The sequence below is a fragment of the Dipodomys merriami genome, unplaced genomic scaffold, assembly GCF_024711535.1.
Source record: "Dipodomys merriami isolate MVZ:Mamm:240054 unplaced genomic scaffold, mDipMer1.0.p SCAF_37, whole genome shotgun sequence".
Lineage (NCBI taxonomy): Eukaryota > Metazoa > Chordata > Mammalia > Rodentia > Heteromyidae > Dipodomys > Dipodomys merriami.
This window is the reverse complement of record NW_027205270.1, coordinates 10172723-10178300: the sequence shown is the minus strand read 5'-3', so window position 1 is coordinate 10178300 and position 5578 is coordinate 10172723. Positions and strand designations below refer to the sequence as shown.

Genomic DNA, 5578 nt, shown 5'->3' with positions numbered 1-5578 from the left:
GACATACGCATGACAAAAATGGCAAATGAGGCTTTCAATATTTATGGAGAAATAAGTAGGAGATTTCTGAGTAGAAATGGTGTAGATTAAATATTTTAGAGCTACTTTTAATTTTACAATACAAGTTCTTGGTCCTTCTAAATTTAAGAATTCTTCAAAATTTACTCAACTGCCTATTACAAGGCAAACTGCCTAAAAAAGACAATCTCAAACACCATCAACGGTGACTCCATTCTGCTCTGCTCTAGTTTCTCATTTATTGCTTTTGTGCAGTTCTATCAAAACTTCATAGTTGCTGTTTGCTTCCTTAAGTATCTGCACGTATGAGGATGCTTTCTGTTGCTTCAGGAAGCTAATCATATTGATTAGCTAATCATTGAACATTAATATTTACACTGTTGAAGTACAAAGTTTACTACTGTGAAAATAAATGTACAGGTAAAATAAAATACTTTGCATTTTGTAAATAAATAAATTATAACTTAATTTTAAAGAAATTTTTAACAATGATTAATTTGCATTTTATTTCATCAAGAGAGAAGAAACAGAGCAGTCTGGGATTCTTAACACCAACCAATTTCACATTATAAAGTTTTGGGATGTTTTGTATAATGAGCTGAATCAAAAATCTATTTGAAAAATATAAATTTATATAAAAAAGATTCAGATTGTTTGCACATAAAACATCAATTGGTAAGTTTCTTTTTTCTTTGATTCCATGTTTCTGGAAATAGTTTGACTAAGCTTGCATGCTAATTTGTCTTTAGTTGCAAATATTATAGGCAATTTCATACTTTGTCTAATGAGAGGATAACTCGTCTTCAATTCAATCAGAACTCTCAATGATTCAGAAGCAACATGTTATCCTTAATGCTGTCAGTTTGGAGCCATCAACATGAAAATTCTTGATAAGGTTGAAAGATGTCACTAGGAATCAGTTAACTGATGTGCCTAAGAGTTCCACAATACTATTTTGCTTGTGTTTTTTGTGTTGTTTTTTTTTTGCACCATTGATTGATTTTTTTAATCCATGTTTATTTTTACTCCATCCAAAGTGTTCTAGGTAAAGACACTGACTCTGAGACTTATCATTTTGTTTCTTCTGGTTTTATCTTGCCAGATATCACTTCTACTTTTGTTCTTTCTTCATTTTTCATTCTTTCTTTTTTATTTTATTTTTTGCTTCAAGTTCATTAAAAGCATTTCTTTTTTATTGTGAAAAAAAAACTGTACAGAGGGGTTACAATTACATGGGCAAGATAATGAGTGCATTTCTTATCAAGCCTTGTAGCCTCCTCCTTTGTTTCCCCTTCACATCCCTTCCTGTCCTCTCTCCACCCCCACCCAATCCTCCCGCCCCCCCATTCCCCGCCCCCGCACCAAAGTTGTAAAGTTCGTTTTCGACATAACGACTTGTACATTCTCATTGTTGCAAGGGGTCCACCTGAATCCCTATTTAAACGATTTGTTTTTCCCCTTCCCCTCCACAAATTATACATTTCTTTGTCATAGATTCATTCGCAGGTGCTCTGGCCGTTTGGAGATCATGGGGAAAGCTTGCTTTTTGTATGGTCCAGAGTTGGGCTGTCGTATTGGAAGAGGAGCTGATGCTTCCCCACTCATTGTCACGTCCATCTCCTCTATTCCACTTGTTTCCATTGGGTATTCCGCGGGTGTCTGAGGAGTTGCCGTGCTGGCTGAAACACCTCTTCCCCAAAAATTCCCAGGAGAAAATTTGACTGGGCTTTAAGACAAGAAGAACTGAACAGGTGTTCGTGGACCACCAATAAGTCTTTGAGGGGATCGAATTTTTGGTTCAAAGGAAAACTTTTCTTTTACACTTTCAAGTACAGATGGAGCCACATATGTAAAACCCAAAATGACCTTGTTGGCACTTTCACTAAGAGTTGAGTCATCTGGGCTGTCAACAGGTGTCTGACTGTAAATTTTGAATCAAATTGACTCACATCCTCTTCAGATTGCAACACAGGCGGGAAAAGGGGGCTCCACCTTCCGAGCTAGAAGTTCTTCCCAGTTAATGTGTCTGAAAAATGGGTGAGCTTTAACTTCTCCAACCTTCCCCGGACCAACTCCAAGATGAGAAGCAGCATTCCTTGTCAGCAGCTTTTTAAGTAGATCTCTGGCTTCTTGTGTGAGGTAGGGAGGCAAATTAAGTTTACATTTGAGGATTTTGTCAATGGTTTTCTATTCTCCCCAATGAAAGAAGGTGCTTCAGTCAGCATGTCATACGTTAATGCTCGCAAACTCCACCAATCCATAGCACGATTGTGGCCACTTCTCATCAAGATTTCTAGGGCCATGTATTCTATTATTCCACAAAATGTGTGTGCGACTGTTCCATCATGAATAGATTCTTTGCATAGTCCAAAGTCTGTTAGTTTCACATGACCTTGGTGATTAAGCATGATGTTCTCCGGCTTCAGGTCGCTAGATGATCCCTTTTTGATGTAATTGAAGTAAAAGCAGGCTGTGTCTTCCATAAATATTCCCTCTCTTTCTAACTGCATAAATAGTTCTCCACTCAGATACTCAAGGATGAGGTAGAGTTTTCCACCTGTCTGAAAGGCATAAATTAAATCCACAATGAAGGGATGCTTTACTTCCTCCAGAATATTCTGTTCTGCTTTTGTATGTGCTGTATCTTTAGCATTTCTTACTATCATTGCCTTTTTAAGCACCTTCATGGCAAATATTTTTTCCAGTATTTGCTCCTATTACTTTTCTTACTTGAAAACCTTTCCATAGCTCCCTTTACCAAGTACCCAAAGTAGCTCAAAACATTCTGGTCTGATCTTTTCCGGTCCTCTGTTCACGCTAGTTTCTGAGATTTCAAATTTCTCACAATGTTTCATACCAAGTTCCTACAGTCCAATTCCCCATGGTCCATGCTTTTATTTAACTGACTGTCCCCTCCTCCAGCTCATCCTCAGAGCCTGCATCCTCTGGCTGTTCCAGGTCTAGGTCAAAACACTCCAGCCATGTCTTCAGCTTCCCTGTCTCGGGAAGTCAGGTGCTGTGTAAAAGCCTTCCTCTCTCCCTCGTGGCCTCATGGCCGGGCCCCGCTGCAGCCACCACCATGGCTGCCATCACCGGCTGCTTAGGCTCTAAAGGGATTCTTAAAAATTAGGAAGAAAGGGCAAAACATACAACAGAAAAAATGGTATAAAAGTAGTATCAAAGCTAGGCACTGGGGGCTTGCTGAGAAATGAGAGCTGCAAGTCAAAGCCAGCTGAAACAGGACAGTTTGTGAGACTTTTATCTCCAATTAACTACAGACACGCACACACACACACACACACACACACACACACACACACTCACAAGCACACACACAAACCCAAACCAAATCCAAACCAAACCCAAACCAAACCAAATCAAAACCTGGAAGTGGAGCTGTGGTAGTGAGAGAGAAAACACACCCTGAGTTCAAGCCGAGAAATGGCAAGCACAAACACACACACACACACACACACACACACACACACACATCCATATCTATGCAAACATGGAAAGAAAAGAGAAATAAATATTGAAAATTGTGAGCTTTTACTAGAAACCAAGAATATACAAATTGAATGAAGAAAAATAGATACTATTTTGTTATTTAATAAAAAATACTCGTAGAAACATTATTTCTGGATATCCAAAAGGAAAACATATGTTTCCCATTCATTGCTAGTGGCATGCATGCTATTTAAAACAGTTTAGGCAAACCTTTAGATGACCTTATCCCATAATTATTAAAATAATGTCACGTTAAAAAATTACTTCCCCAGAAATATTAACAATATTAATATTATAATTGTTATAATTAATAACAATATTGTTAATAATAATATTAACATTAATTAAGAATATTAATGTGGAGATTGCAGCTGGGTGCCAGTGGCTTATATCTGTAATGCTAGTTACTCAGAGCTGAGATCTGAGGAACAATATTTAAAGCGAGCCAGAGCAGAAAAGCAAGTGCTGTGGTTCAAGTGGTAGAGCACTAGCCTTGAGCACAAAAAGGCTCAGAGACAGTGCCCAGACCTTGAGTTCAGGACCAGGATCAGCCAAAAAAAAAAAAAAGAATGTAGATTGCATCATTATTTTAAAGGGGCAGTTATAAGGAGTGTGGATGTAAATGAATTATCAAGACACCATTCTACTCTGTAAATTGTACCATACCCAATAATAACTACATATATACCAAATAAAAATAAAAGCCTAAAATAATTTATAGAATGACATATAAGCATAGGAAACAGGAGCATGTAATATCTTACAGTACTAAAAGTGAGAATAATATCGTGAAGAATCATGTTTTAACTTTGGGCATGAGGAATTCGGTGGATGTTAACATTCCTGAGATAGGAAAAGAAAATGAGGCACTAACAAATCAATATTAAATAAAATAGTGCTGGAAATGATAAATGCAATATGCACACCAGGATCTCATTTATTCAAAGTTATATACATAACTAGGAATCTACACTTCTAGATTATCATTAAAGAATGATAATTTTAAAATAGCACATTAATATTTATCTCTGAGTACAAGGATTTTCATAAACTTTGAATATCTTCCTTATCTATTTTGCCTTACTCCCTGAAGTTCTACAATCATTAACTTGAATCACTTATGTAATTGAAAAAAATTATCTATTTTAGTTTTCTAAAAATATTACTTCAAAGGCAAAACATTTTAAACAATTGCTCTGAAACTGCGGGAGACTTGCTTTGGCCTAATGTGTTCCATAATAGAACGTGCAAATATAATTATAATGTTGTGAAAACTGTATCTCAAATTCTGATGTTCAGACTTATATATGTCTTTTTCCTATGTGTGTGTATATAGGAGGGAGGGAGACAGAGAGATACAGAGACACAGAGAAAGAAAATTAGAGAAAAAAGAATTGAGAGAAAGAAATTGAGAGAGATAAGAAGTGTCCTTTAGGATAACAACCAAATCACTTCTTTAATCTTTCTTACATATAGAAACTATTAAAACTAATTCAGTTTTAGTGTTATCACTAGTAGAATGCATATGTATGTAGCTACCTGTTACTGATTAAACTTTATGTAAATTTTCCTCTGTATAGTAAAGGCACACTTTGGTCCAATCTGAGTAGATGGTTCACTTTATTCACATTTAAGATGGTATTCTCCATTGCTAGAATATAAACTCAGATTGTAGATGGGTCTTTGGTAATACTGTAGGAGGATATTTTTTCCAAGAACACAAGAAGATGAGAGTAAGTTTAATATTCCAGAAGGATCCTATGTAACTCAAAATGTAAATAAATGGAAGGAACACGAGTGAGGAAAAAAATGTCAAGGGTGCACTTTTTCTCCCCTTAAAGCTTCCAACTCATTACCTAATGGTCTGCACTAGTTCTTCTTGTTGTTGTTGTTTTAAACATCTAAGTAAAGCATGTCTTAATTATTTGTAATCTTAGCAGCACTTACTGGACAAAGAAATAGTTGATTTCAAACCCATAGGTATCCAGTGGAATGCTTTGATGAACTACTTTATTTTGGTGGTTCTGATTTTTTAATGTAAACCTGAGTGTTC

The 5578-nt window shown here is 36.2% G+C and overlaps 1 pseudogene across 1 annotated transcript; it reads right to left on the bottom strand.

Annotated features, from left to right (window-relative positions):
* Positions 1-1506: 1506 nt before the first annotated feature.
* LOC138804579 (ribosomal protein S6 kinase beta-1-like) lies at positions 1507-3071 on the bottom strand (annotated as a pseudogene). The gene is made up of 2 exons (XR_011365303.1): positions 2926-3071; positions 1507-2687 (listed from the first exon to the last, which is right to left on the bottom strand). The product of XR_011365303.1 is annotated as a ribosomal protein S6 kinase beta-1-like (transcript).
* Positions 3072-5578: the final 2507 nt, after the last annotated feature.